The sequence below is a fragment of the Phymastichus coffea genome, unplaced genomic scaffold, assembly GCF_024137745.1.
Source record: "Phymastichus coffea isolate CEN01 unplaced genomic scaffold, Cenicafe_Pcof_1.1 PCOF00021, whole genome shotgun sequence".
NCBI classification, from domain to species: domain Eukaryota; kingdom Metazoa; phylum Arthropoda; class Insecta; order Hymenoptera; family Eulophidae; genus Phymastichus; species Phymastichus coffea.
In genome coordinates, this window is record NW_026706832.1 from 3094951 (window position 1) to 3110753 (window position 15803).

Consider the following 15803-nt stretch of genomic DNA (forward strand, 5'->3'; position numbering starts at 1 on the left):
CGAGCCGCCGTAATTTCCCTCTCTTTTCGCCTTATCCCCACTTGAATAATTTCTCATATGATTCCATTGCCCATACTCCTCAGATTTCAGTCGCCATGTCTGCCGTTATCCCCCACTCTATCGTTGTCCCCACTCTCTCACTATTTTATCCTTAGTCTTTTCCTAACTAAGCCTTCTTCCTCCCCACTATTACTACTTTGTTCTAAGCGACTTCTGTCGGAGGTTGGAGGAAGCTTACAACTTTCTTGAGGATTTTCTTCCATTTCTATGATCTTTCTTTTCCTGCGTTGTTCCGCACTCTTGATTTTAAGCTTTGACGTTTCAATAGTTTTGTAATGACCCCATGGAAGTGTATCAGGATTTTTATCGAATATACATCGTTTATCATCATATGGACTTACAAGGAAGGTACCCGAGGTGTACCTCACCGATTTTTTTGAAATTGTGATATGTTGTAGAACATCAAAAAATATTCGACGCGTATTTTTTTATACGTGCCCATAAGCCCATTTAAGGGGTGAAACCCACCCTTGAAGTTCACCCCTAAAAACAAATTTTTTTTAATTTCTCGAATACAATCCGTAATTTTTTACTGAAACAAAGTGGGTAACACTTGTTATTGAAAAGCACATATTTATGCATTGTTTTTAGTCATCAGACTCGTAACCCCCGTTTTTTATTAATGAAAAACTATATTTGATGACCATTTTTTTCACTATACACATTCCAAAATCTGTTAAATCTTGACAAAATTAATTGTTTAATGCACAATAATCAAAAATAAAGTTGACCTGTTCCGGCATTTTAAAAAAAAAAATCCCTTGAGGGGGTGAGCTACCTCTAACATTTATACTATTATATTTCATTATTCCATTACGATATCATGGTGTAAATCTCTTGGATACTATTAAATTTGTTAAGTAGTTGATGTAGTTTGAAATTTTCTGAAATCAGCCCTTACAAATGAATTCATCCCTAAAACTCAATCTCAAGTATTATTTTTTCATTACTTGAAAATACCCTAGGACTATTCAGTGGCGTAAAACGTGTAATAATATTAGTTCACATCCTTGGTATTGAATTAGAATTCTTCACCCCACTAATGTATCAACCCCTATTTTTCAATAAAAAAATGACACCCTTTTCCATATGAAAATACTAGTTTCTTGAGTTTGACGAAAAAAATTTTGGCAGTATGCACAATATTCAAATACGAAATCGACTGTTCTCACCTTAATAAAAATAACCTATAATAAGGGGTGTACCAGCCCCACAGGAGATATTGTCGTATCTCTATGATTTTATTCTTTTTCTATGGGACTTTCAAAAGTAATAAAAAATTCACAGGCCTGCAAAATAGAGAGTCGTCACTGTTCTTTTACAACTTACGGTCATTTCCGAAGTAATTTTTGGCGTAGAATTAGAATCCGTCGTCAGAATTGCTTCATCACGTCAGGTTTTTAAGTAATCGTCCCCTAAAGGTCGAAAAAACACGTTTTTTGGCCATATTCAAGACTTGATTACATCGTGAGTTTATATTCTTTTCAAAAACGGTTGACGGCATCTTAAAGAAGCACTCTTACCCTTCAAAACCCATTTTTCAAATTTAAGATATCATTTTTTTTCATCTAGATATCATCAATGGAAATTTGCCATTTTTGAGGTTTCACCATGAGCTTAAAAGTTCGGCCAATTTTCCTGGAAGAATACGATATATTTCTTAGTTCTTTTTTTATAATGATTCTAGAATCATTATCCAAAAAATACTAAGAAATATATCGTATTCTTCCAGGACAATTGGCCGAATTTTTAAGCTTATGGTGAAACCTCAAAAATGGCAAATTTCCATTGATGATATCTAGATGAAAAAAAATGATATCTTAAATTTGAAAAATGGGTTTTGAAGGGTAAGAGTGCTTCTTTAAGATGCCGTCAACCGTTTTTGAAAAGAATATAAACTCACGATGTAATCAAGTCTTGAATATGGCCAAAAAACGTGTTTTTTCGACCTTTAGGGGACGATTACTTAAAAACCTGACGTGATGGAGAAATTCTGATGACGGATTCGAATTCTACGCCAAAAATTACTTCGGAAATGACCCTCAGTTGCAAAAGAACAAAACCTTGCAGGCCTGTGAAATTAATGATTCAAAGCAAGAAGAACTAACTAATTATCGAATAAATGCATACGAAGAATAAACGTATAAACGCTTGGAAAACAAATTAAGAGAAGTGAACAGCTTAAAATAACAAGATAAGATTAAATTTATCATTTTCTTGTTGTTGTTGTCGAGATCGGACGGTGGGAAAAACCTCAACGGTTAAATTATCGTCTTGCTATGTTTTGGATAGATAAGACCTTTTTCGACGATGCGATCACACTCTTGAACTCACAATCAGCTCGCCAAAACAACACTCGAATACTCGATATTACCTCTCATCATCAGTCTTTAGTCAGAGCTTCATCGAGCTCGTTTGAATCAGTATATTAATTGTGAGTGCAGTGTTTGTTGAATTTACAAGAAATTACATTGGAATCCAATAAATGTGCAACCAAATTTCAAACTTCAAATTTCATCAAAGTATAACATAGTATTTTGGAATTCGTACATATTAATTCTACCATATCATTTTTGGTCAATACTTATTTCCTGATTGTAAGTAAAATTTCCTTTTGCGTAAAATTTCTTAACGCGGTAATTGATAGATATTGTATACATGCCCTCGCCATTTTTCAAAAAACGCACAGAAATTGAAAGTACTCTATTTTACAGCTCTTTACAAGCCCTATCTAAAGAAACCATAAAAAATTATTTTCATCATTTTTTTTACTCTACATTTTTGAATTAAATATTTTTCCGAAGAAAAAAGCTCAAAAATTTTCATACTCACATCGTGTTTGACGAAAATAATTTTTTAATTAGTGATTTAGATATAGCTTATAAAGAGTTATAAAATGCAATACTTCATATTTTTATGTGGTCTTTTTCCAGAATTGGTGAGGGATCAAAGATAGACAAGAAATTTTGGAATTTTCAATATTCAATTATCGTTCGAAGAAATTAGAAATGAAATTGATACGTAATTGTCAGTGTAATGTTGATTTAAATGATATTAAAAATTATTGCCTGACTTTGTAAAAAAATATTCAAATTAATGCGCTTCGGATTTCATCATATAAAAAACAAATAATAATTATTATTTCTAGGTATTGGAAAAATGACTATTAATCCTATAAATGTTATACAATTATTATTATTATCTTTTCAAGCTATGAATATACAAGAAAGTCCCATTACTAAAGATGAAATTGCTTTGAAGGATAATATAGAAAAACTATTATTTGATTGTATAAATAACTTTGAGGATCCAGAATTCATTGTGGAATCTACATTAGCTTTTCAAGATCCATTTAAGGATACTGAAATGCATATTGTTGAAGATATTGATAAAATCTGGTCAGCGGATGTTGATGAACACTCACTAGTATGTACAGCGGATACAGAAGATCTATCTTGGGATTACAAACGAAAAGCTGTGGACTATTGGAGAAGCGGAGTTACGAAAAATCTCGCTCTGCAAACTGTGCAGCATAGATTTCGAAAAGTCCAATCAATTACACAGTTGAAACGATGGGCGCATACTTTGAATAAAGGAGGCACTTATAAAGAAAAAATTGGAAGAATCAATAAATTTGTATTAGATAATTTTCAGTCGGCTTCCGATGCCGGTTATATAATTCACGATAGAGATTTACAAAAATGGGCATTACAAGCTCAGAAAATCGTTGGACATGAAGATATAAGGTTTAAAGCGTCACGTCATTGGCTACAAAATTTTAAAAAGGCTCACAGAATAGTCAGCAGAAAGATAAATAAATTTGTAACAAAAAAGACTGTTGAAGGGAGAGAATATTTACAAAAAACAACTGATGATTTTGTTTCAGATGTGAAAAAAATAATTAAAAGCAAAGGTTTGGAATCCATTTACAATTCAGATCAGAGTGGATTTCAAATTGAAATGCACTCGGGAAGAACACTAGCTATTGAAGGCGAAAAGCAAATTGAATGTCTTGTAGAATCTGTAAGTTCGACGACTCACAGTTACACAATTCAACCACTCATTTCAGGTGATGGGAGACTGCTTTCCCCATTATTCATTGTTTTAAAAGAAAGTAAAGGAACCTTTCGACCGGTAGTAGAATCCAAATTATTCAAGCCATCAAATATTTACGTGATGCCTTCCGCTTCTGGCAAACTGACTTCAGGTATGATATTTATTATTGATGATTACAGTTTTTAACTTATGTCATGTGAATAAAAATGAGTTTTTTCAATGGTTACAGAACATTTCAAAACATGGCTGAAGGATGTGTATTTTCCCAATGTTGGGCATTCAAGTGTCTTATTAATTGATTCGTGGAGTGGGCATTGCCCTGATGCTGTAAAGGAAGCAGCACCTCCAAACAAAATTGTTGATGTAAAAATAATTCCAAAAGGAACAACAGGCAAAATTCAGCCACTAGATGCTTTCGGCTTCCGAGTGTGGAAAAATTACGTCCGTCGCTTCGAGGACAGTGTAACATTAATGAATGAGGATATAGAACTTCATAAAAGAAATAACATTATAAAACTCCAATCCTTGGTAAATAATCAATTGTCATCTCCTCGATACAATAGCCTATTCAAATATTCATGGTATAAAAGTGGCTACGTTGAATCAAAGCCAGATAAATTTGATAACCCCGTAGATTTTAGTTTTGGTAATGATTGTAATGAGCGTTGTGAAGTTCCTGGTTACTCTAACTCAGCAATTGTAAGATGCTCTTGGTGTAAGAAATCATTATGCTTGAAACATTTTTTTAATGATTATCATTATTGCCAGGATTATAAAATTAACATTAAAACTCGAAACTATTGAAATATTAAATTTAAAATTTTTTTGTACTTTGAATCATTAATTTTTTATTACTTTTGAAAGTCCCATAGAAAAAGAATAAAATCATAGAGATACGACAATATCTCCTGTGGGGCTGGTACACCCCTTATTATAGGTTATTTTTATTAAGGTGAGAACAGTCGATTTCGTATTTGAATATTGTGCATACTGCCAAAATTTTTTTCGTCAAACTCAAGAAACTAGTATTTTCATATGAAAAGGGTGTCATTTTTTTATTGAAAAATAGGGGTTGATACATTAGTGGGGTGAAGAATTCTAATTCAATACCAAGGATGTGAACTAATATTATTACACGTTTTACGCCACTGAATAGTCCTAGGGTATTTTCAAGTAATGAAAAAATAATACTTGAGATTGAGTTTTAGGGATGAATTCATTTGTAAGGGCTGATTTCAGAAAATTTCAAACTACATCAACTACTTAACAATTTTAATAGTATCCAAGAGATTTACACCATGATATCGTAATGGAATAATGAAATATAATAGTATAAATGTTAGGGGTAGCTCACCCCCTCAAGGGATTTTTTTTTTGAAAATGCCGGAACAGGTCAACTTTATTTTTGATTATTGTGCATAAAACAATTAATTTTGTCAAGATTTAACAGATTTTGGAATGTGTATAGTGAAAAAAATGGTCATCAAATATAGTTTTTCATTAATAAAAAACGGGGGTTACGAGTCTGATGACTAAAAACAATGCATAAATATATGCTTTTCAATAACAAGTGTTACCCACTTTGTTTCAGTAAAAAATTACGAATTTTATTCGAGAAATTAAAAAAAATTTGTTTTTAGGGGTGAACTTCAAGGGTGGGTTTCACCCCTTAAATGGGCTTATGGGCACGTATAAAAAAATACGCGTCGAATATTTTTTTAAGTTCTACAACATATCACAATTTCAAGAAAATCGGTGAGGTACACCTCGGGTACCTTCCTTGTTAGTGCTACTTTCTGCACTCTTTCTGTTCTTACTTGATGCAATACACTTCGTATATTACATTGCTCACGTCTAATAATTTCTAAAACCAATAAACAGTTTCGAAAATCTTCATGATCTATTGTTTTTTTGACAGTATGTGTTTTTACACCTTTTGCTTTCTTTATTGCTTGATGGTTTTCTATTAGTATACTATACATTTTACTTCGAAGTCCAATGAATTCTCTCATAATAATACCATTGCATTCATCTTTCATAATACTGAGAACCTTTTTATTAACTAACGGCATATTAAACTGATTATTTTCTGAGTAATCTGATGTATCAAATTTATTGATATCTTCTTTCATTATTTCATATATATTAACATCTTGAAATTCATATACGAGGTTATCTGTATCAGTATAAAGTAATTTTGCTTTATGAGGTAGTCTTTCTTTTATGTAGCCATAGTGGAAGTCTAGCCATGTCTATATCGGTTAAAAGTTCTAGCTCAATTTATTTGCGTAGAACGTAATAAATAAAATTAATTTAATGATGATGAAATTAGGTGAGGTAAGGCAGCGTGTATGGGTTGTGCTAAATAATAGGATAAGATTTGAGTAAACTGATTTCGTTAAATGGCATAAAAAAACCTCCTCGAAGTGAGGAGGAAAAAAGCCGCAAAGGCGAAGCAAATTATAAATATAGTTATTGATAAGGGAGTGGAATTACAAAATAATGCACTATTATTATTACTAGGGTGAGTGAGTAAAGCAAATGGATTACGCTGATGCGAAGTGATAAGGCTCGCAGAGCCTTTACAAACGTTGCGGTGGAATGGCCATTCACTTGTTAGAATTCGAGAGCTCTTTTACCTTTGGACGACGCACACACACACAATGATTGAGCGAGCGAAGGGAGAAGGTGCTGCCAGGTAGGAAAGGTGCATGCAGCTCCAATGCCTTGGACACGGGTACAGCCCTTACTGCTATGTCACCGAGTTGCCGATCTGAGGGCGCGGGGTTTGACAACACCCCAGAGGACACTGAAGTCGCCTCTACTAGCGCAGCGAGTTGATTCGTCGCTAGTCTCTTTGCGGTGGTCGTCAAAGGGTTACACACACTGCAGTACAACATACGCGTTTTGCTCGAAGCAAACGAGCACACCCAAGAATACAAGCGGTCGAAGACGACGCGAAACAAATATGTTAGCGATCGCGCGTCGGTATAACTGCAGAAAAAAAGAGATGCGCACGAGAAGGAGCGTAATAGTTGGCTACCGTTCCGGTCGAACTCTTTTTCAAGACTCAGTTCTGACGTGGCGTCTTCTTGGGAATGCCCCCATGGCGAAAAGCGCGGAAAGGCGGGAAAACTACCCTCTCTCTTTGGGCCCCTTTCGCAGGATCCAATTAGAGATTAGCGGGAGCGTAGCGAAGAGAGTCCGCGCGGAGTTCGGCAACTCGAGGGCCAGCGGCGAGCGAGAGAGAGAGAGTCCCCTTTTTTATTGCCCAATGCTGCGGGCGGAGCGGCCCGGGTAATTAGGGAAAACCCGGACTTGCCGAACTCGTTTATGATGGGATGAGCGTAACGGTGTTTTGGAAGGTTTACGAGAGTTTTTTCCTCTGAACCGAGACAATTTATATCTCGTCCTAAACTGAGGTAGCAAACGGAATATCTACGGTTGCAAGTAGAGTACGATGAAAACAATGAGCACATTTAGAGAAGACTCAACACGTTTTTGGGGAATCCCCAGCGCAATTAGAGAATAAGCACGTATTTTGAAAAAGTGATTTGCTGCGAGAAATAAAAGTAAAAGGTGAAGCGAGAGAACGCGTAATTGTAAAAATAAGGGAGCGGATTCGCCGCGAACACAATTTTTGTACACTTTAACATAGCATCCCATGTTAATCCAGGAGTAGTATAATAGTATGCTGGGTCGAGTTGATACGCGTCCATAGAAGTTTTACGAAAATTTTCAAAAATATCGGCCAAGAGTAATAAGAGGTGTGATCAAAAAGTAAGGTGAATTTGAAATTTAGCGGGCTACGTCCGTTCGATCTTCGACTTTTTTATTTGGTTATGTCGGTACACTCGTCTAGAACATACGTTCCAAATTTCAGCTTTGTCGTATGTTTGGTTTGTTTGTGAGAGGCATCAAGGTTAGAAGTGTTTTGCGTGCTCCACGATTTGCTGCTGTCTAAAAACATGGATCAAAGAGTTTGCATTAAATTTTGTGTAAAAAATGGAATCAAATGTTCCAAAATACTTGAAATGCTGAAAGTGGCATACGGTGAGTCTACTTTAAGCCAAAAAAATGTTTACAAGTGGTATAAACTCTTCCAAGAAGGCCGAGAAGACACCGACAACGAACCTCGTTCTGGACGCCCCAGCACATCAACAACTGATGAGAATGTTGAAGAAGTGAAGAAAATAGTGTTGGGAAATCGTCGAATTACCATTAGAGAAATTGCTGATGATATTGGCATCTCATTTGGTTCGTGCCAATCAATTTTGACGAGTGTTTTAGACATGAGACGTGTGTCAGCGAAGTTTGTTCCGAAATTGCTCAATTTCGACCAAAAGAAACGTCTCATGAGCATCGCCCAAGAGCTACTGAATGACGTCAACGATGATCCAGATTTACTCAACAGGGTTATAACAGGTGACGAAATATGGGTATACGATTATGACGTCGAGACTAAGACTCAATCATCCCAGTGGAGGCATTCTGGATCACCAAGACCAAAAAAACCACGCCAAGTTCGATCAAATGTGTAGGTTTTGCTTACAGTTTTCTTTGACTGCAGGGGCGTGGTGCATCATGAGTTCTTGCCACAGGGTAGAACAGTAAATAAGGAATATTACCTGCAAGTTATGCGTAATTTGCGCGAAGCAATCCGCCAGAAACGTCCGAATTTGTGGAAAAATAAAAATTGGCTTTTGCACCATGATAACGCCGCTGCTTACACATCGTTGCTTGTGCGCGAATTTTTGGCTAAACCCAACACAGTAACGATGCCACAGGCACCGTATTCCCCAGAACTGGCCCCCTGTGACTTCTTCTTGTTCCCAAAACTGAAGAGGCCCATGAAAGGACGGCGTTTTGCCACGATTGAGGAGATAAAGACGGCATCGAAGGATGAACTAAACAAGATCACAAAAAATGATTTTTTGAAATACTTTGAGGATTGGAAAAAGCGTTGGCACAAGTGCATTATATCCGAGAGGGATTACTTTGAAGGAGATAAAATAAAAATTGATGAATAAATAAATATTTTTTGAAAAAAATAAAAATTCACCTTACTTTTTGATCACACCTCGTACGTCAGTTTTTAAATATAAATCAGAATACTGTCCTAAATCAATGATGTCAAATGCATTCCACACTTTTTGAGCATGCTCATAGTCAGTTTCAGAGATGTTGCTATCTATCAATTAACTATGAAAATCTTCGATAGGTGGTAATTGAGTCTGTTTTAATCTTTCAAAACTGTTAACATACTCATATGGAAAAACGCCTTTTCTCTTCAATAATTCTATTTATGTTTTTGTATATTTATCTATCTTGAATTCATGCTCTACGATATTTAGTTTGGTTAAGTATGAAGACAGTTTTTCGAGAGATGATGGCATAAAACGAAACGAATCAATAAATCGAAAATTTATAGTACTACAGTCCACGTGTTTTATGAAAGCTATATATCTTTCCTTGTTTTCAGCTAAAACAGTCACATTTCCCTCAAGATCAGAGCTAGTACTTTGCGATCGTTTATGTAAGAGCCTGTAGTAATATTACACTCTACACGTAAAACATTGACTTTGAGTATAGTGACGGGTAAGTCAGAACTATGTGATTCGTTTTCAACGAGCGTGCGTTTAGTGAAGCTTAAAATTGATCCAATAGAATCTTCTGGTTCAAAATGTATTTTTTGACTGCACTGAATGACACTACGTAAAGTATTATTATTTGGTTTCAGACTAAACGATATACCTTTAGATGTTAATGCTTCTTGGAGAAAGCTTTCAATATCTTCTATTTCGTAGCTACCAGTTGGTAAAGTGATAGCTTCTTGACCTTTAATGTAAAATTTATTATAACCAACGTCAATGTTTGGTATTGTATTAAATGTCAATAGCTCAACTAGACCAAGAACGTATTTTTTGTTTGCTATCAATTCGATCGGTGGAAAATAATATGATTCGAGTACGGATGATGTTCCCGAGAGATTCAATGTCATTGTATTCTCCATGACAGATTCATATCAAATGAAATTCGTTGAATGAGTATTTTTTATACTAGTCGTCTTTTCTATAGCTTCTTTAAAAGAAATTTGAGACAAAGATGGCCGCAATTGTATGTATTAAAATCTTGATACCTAATATAATTATACATGATTCTATTAACTTTGAGATAAAACAATAGATCTATAGGCGGCTGTAGATTACCAAAACTAGCAAAATACATAACCTCGTCACCTTTCTTTTTATATGCTACCCAATGAGTACCTGGTCCACATTTATTATCTAAATTTACAATAGCTGTCTGTTGATATCGGCATCCATCCGCCGGTAGAGCATCACGCATGAAAAACAACTCGAAATTTTGCAATTTTTAGTATTTTAGCATATTTTCTTATATCATGATCTGTCAGTGCTCGATTAGGTAAAGTTACTTCGAGTTTTTTTTTCAACCTTTTCGACTTGAATATGGTTTCAGATGAAGACCATAGCCTTTACGATATGGATTCTAATAAATTCCCTTACCAATAACAATAGCTTCCATAGTTTTATTGTGTCTATGAGCTTCTTTCAATTAATTTTGAGCGGCCTTAGCACTGCTAATAACTGAATAACTGCTAATAACAATGTGAATTTACTAGTTTTGTTTCGACAAGATGACGTGAATATTAAACATATTTACAACGATCATGTTAACTCAGATATGACTTTTGAGAAATTTAAAGCAATTTGTTCAAATTGTTGGAGAGACGATAATCATGGATTTATAGTTATTGATAGAGTTAGCCCAATCAATCATGGACGGTATAGAAAAGGATTTGATTCTTTTGCTATAAATATAGCGGAGTGAATGAATGAAGATTATTTAACTTTAGAAATTACATTTATTTGATAAAAAAAGTATACATGTTTATTATATTATAATACTTATACAAGTTTTGTAATGTTACCACTTATTGGATTATACTTAATTATATGATTGTGTAAAATTAAACAATATGCAGCTGTTTTCGCAGGTATATCATTTTTTGTTTCAAACTCTAGACGTACATGTACAGTAGCTTGTTTCAATGATTCATTTTGCTTAGAACAATCTATTACTATTAGAGGTGCATGCGTAATAAATTGTTTTCTATTCAAAAGTGGATTGTACATACAGTCTCTGTTGTAATAGTTCACTTGAAAATTAGCATAATGTCATATAACATAGAATATTGGTTATTACTTATATCAAGATTTAAATTTCCATACGGATATCGCTGAGAATTGAGAAAAAGTTTAACATTGGTTACACTACAATGATCAAATCTGCTGGGATTTTTAGTTTGATCAGACTTGCGTTTTGTTTGAAAATCTAATATAATATATCTTGGTTTTTCTAATTAATTAGATGTTTTTACTGTCCAAAGATGTTTTGACGTTTGTGGTAATGCTGGATACTCATAAAGTTCCCACGATCGAAAACTCATAGAAATAGGAATATCTTTTTGAATGAGATTGAATAACTGTATTTTACACTTATCTGACGTAATTATATAAGGCATCAACCATTCGATTCGTATGAGTTCTATTTTAAAAGGTTCATACTGCTCAGTATCATCAATTCTCATCAAGTTTTGTATGACTGCGTTTAAATTATCTCTTGATCGGGTAAATATAAGTTCATGCTTTACATTCACAACAATTTTGTGATAGTCTTCAGCGAATCCTAAAAGCTTGGAAAGTGGTATCGACACATCAAAGTAACCATTGTTGTCAATTATTGTCTTAGTTTCTTCAATATCAAGCCATCTGGCATTTTCGAGGAATGCACTTTGATTTTGATTCAATGAAATCAAACCTTTCATAGTACTCGTCAATCCAACATTTTTACATCTGTCTATCTTAATGGCATTAACCCATTAATACCCAAGCCGAATTTGGTAGAGGTAGCCTTGAAATAACTATTGAGTTCATGTTATAGCTCAAAAATAATTTACACGTGTTTTTTCTTTTTGCATTTCCAATTGTTTATAAAAAGTTATTTAAACAAATTGACAAAAGTTTTAGTTTTATGAAAAACTATTTACGACAATCGATTCTACGGGAAAAACCAAGGCGAAAACCTCTGTAAGATTTTCTTGTCAGACTCGATTTTATTGGTGTATATTCGTTTTAAACAATTTGAAACTGAGATGTGATGCTGACAAAAACCTCTCTAACATTATTTTTTTCGACCTAACTGTTTTTGTTAATCATTATGGGTAAAAGAACTACTTTCTTCAAAACAGATCCTTAAAAACAATTACGAATGATTTTCTCTGTGAGTTTTGCAAAAATAAATATCACATTTTGAATAACAATATTCAGTCAATACTGAACAATTTTCTTTGTCACACTTTCTACGTTTCCCAACCTTTATCTGATGTTCCTCTGTCGGAGTTTCAACTTTTTTCTGTCGTTTAGGTCGATGAGTATTTTCGAGTTTTTGAATATAATATTCACAAACTTCCTCCACAATATCTTTTGAACCTTTCTTCTCATCTGGATGGAGTTTATTGTAAATAACAGTAGCATTAGCTAATGAAGCTTGAATAAGACTCATGAAGAGACACCACGTCCATTTTTTGCTTCGGATTGTAGGCATAAGTGCATTACAATGCTGGTCGTGTAAGTCTACTCCACCCATTTGTCTATTATACATTGAGAAAGTTTGAGGAAAGAGAATTTTTTGTTTAGTTTTATTATGCCATCTTTTCATTTTAACTTTCGGTTCATCTTCGTATTTAGTTGAGAGAACTGATACGGGTTTTTAGTCCATCACCGTTATGTAATTCAGTTTTGAATTGGCTTAATGAACTGAGATAGTGGTTCCTCTATCAACTTTCTTTGACATAGCGATTTTTGCTTTGACGCGATTTTGACGAACAGTTCCTGTAGCCGATAATCCAATATTTCTCAAGTGAATCATGAGATCTGGAGATGTAAAGAAGTTATCAAAATACAAATGATATTTTGCCAGATTTTCATTTTTAACCGTCTCCAGGAACCTTTGAAGTAATTTGATAACCACTCTCGATCCCAAACAGAAGCTAAAGGATTTTCAGATTCAGTACCAAACTTTCCCGTATATATATCTAAATCATATATATATCCATCTGAAGAACATAGTGCCCATAGCTTTATCCCAAATCTTATAGGTTTGTTCCTAATGCATTGTTTGATGCTGAATCTTCCAAAATATTTGACCATAACTTCGTCAATTGACAAATTATAATCAAAAAATCCATATCTCATACAATTTTCTCTAAATAATTCAAACAAATATCGGACTTTCCAGACTTTATCTTTTTCATCTTTGTCTTGAATTTTATAAAACCTAATGTTTTTTTTTATTTTTACAAATTTTTCCCTTGGCATAAGTTCTTTTATTATTGGACACTGCAAAAGTCGTTTGTTGGACCAATAGTCAGACTGCTTTTTCCTAGAATTGACTATAGTAATGATAATGATCACGATGAATCGGTCTAAATCATCATTGGTCAATTCAAAGTGGTTTTCGGAAGTAGCTTCTATAATAAAGTTTTTCATTGATTGAGAAAAAAAGAGTTCAAACAATTCCAAAGAGCTTTTTGAGTAAAATGATGAAATAGATGAAAGATCATAGTCATCATCTGGAAGATCGTCATAATTCAAAGCATTATCACGCCAATCATACTTATGATTCGGTTCTAGTAACTTCTGGTCACTAGTATAAGAACTCTTTATATGTTCATACGATCCTGTAGGAAGCGGCAGAAGTGAAGTATATTCTTCTTCTTCATTACTTGAACCTTCATCTGAGCTCTCATGCTCTGTTGGAAGAAATGCAATATCAACATGATGGTCACCATCAATATCATCACCGTCAACCATCTCATTCAAATCAGCAATTCTTCGCCTCATCATGGTATTACAGTTTTATATTGAAGTATATAAAAAGAACAAAATCAGTAATTTATTCAATATAATAGAATGGTCTTCTATTTCACTGAGTGACAAGCTATCGTCGAAATAGTATATGACACCGAACTATTTAGTCGATTTACATTTGAAATGAAGATAGGAATGAAAATTAGAAAGAATTATAAAATTATAAGGGATTTCTACTGATGGTGTGATTATTTCAGTACAACCAAAAAAATCTTTTTCAAGTTATTTTTAGTTCACATTCGGTTCGTAAAATTCAAATGATGGAAACTGCTTTATGATTTCTAATTACAATTGTATGATAAAAGGCTAAAGAGGTTTTCGCCTTGGTTTTTCCCGTAGAATCGATTGCCGTAAATATTTTTTCAAAAAACTAAAATTTTTGTCAATTTGTTTAAATAACTTTTTATAAACAATTGGAAATGCAAAAAGAAAAAATACGTGTAAATTATTTTTGAGCTATAACATGAACCCAATAGTTATTTCAAGGCTATCTCGACTAGATTCGGCTTGGGATACAACGAGGTCAGCATCACTTCTCAGTTTCAAATTGTTTATAACGAAATTACACCAACAAAATCGAGTCTAATAAAACAACGCTACAGAGGTTTTCGCCTTGGTTTTTCCCGTAGAACCGATTGCTGTAAATAGTTTTTCAAAAAACTAAAACTTTTGTCAATTTGTTTAAATAACTGTTTATAAACAATTGGAAATGCAAAAAGAAAAAAACACGTATAAAATATTTTTGAGCTATAACATGAACTCAATAGTTATTTCAAGGCTATCTTTACCAGATTCGGCTTAGGTATTAATGGATTAATTTCATAGCGAATATCTTCGAATAGGTGGCATATAGCATTATTTACGAACTTTGTCTCAGTAACAGCATTACTATCGCGTCTTATTTTTCTTATAATGTGTAGAGAACTTTTCGATGGTAAGAGATATAAATCTTGATGTTGTATTAATATACGACTTTCTTCGCTATTGTTAAATGTTTGTGAATTGTAAGGTTGATGTGCATGAACTTCATAATGACCTATAGATTGATCAAAGATGATAGGTGCTGGCACACAAAGTATTTCTTCCATCTTTGAAATAACAACAGCATACAAATATACACGTTAATTTTTTAAACTGTTGACGTTTCTTTTTCTTCTTTTTGTTGCGACATCTTGAACAATCTTCAGCCCGAGACTTTTCAGGAACTGAATGGTTCGACGTGTTAGACCTCTGACTATCCGTCGATGACTGACTTTTTGAGCGCATAACGGTGTTGTTATATAGCCATTCCCTACTTTAGCATTATAAACTATTCCTATTATATTCTCTTTATATGTAAATGAATTGTGATTACTTCTCCACGAAAGTTTATTAAATTACCGTCTTGGTCAATTAGTCGTAGCTGTAAATGATCAATAACTCTGACAGTTAGAGGTAAATACGAGTATAATCTGTTTAGGAACTTCAATGATCTTATATCCTGGAGATACAGCTGGAAAGAATTCATGAATGATATGACCTCTATTTTGATTAATATAAGCTCCAGATGTTATATTACATTCAACGCGTAGAGCGCTTACTTTGAGAATGGTTACAGGCATGTCGGAGACGTTATTTATATTGGTTGGCAACAATCGTTTACTGAAACCTAATAAACGTCCTATAGAGTTAGTTGGTTGAAGTTCATTCCAAATTATTTCACTGCATAAAGTATTGTTATTAGGTTTTATTTCA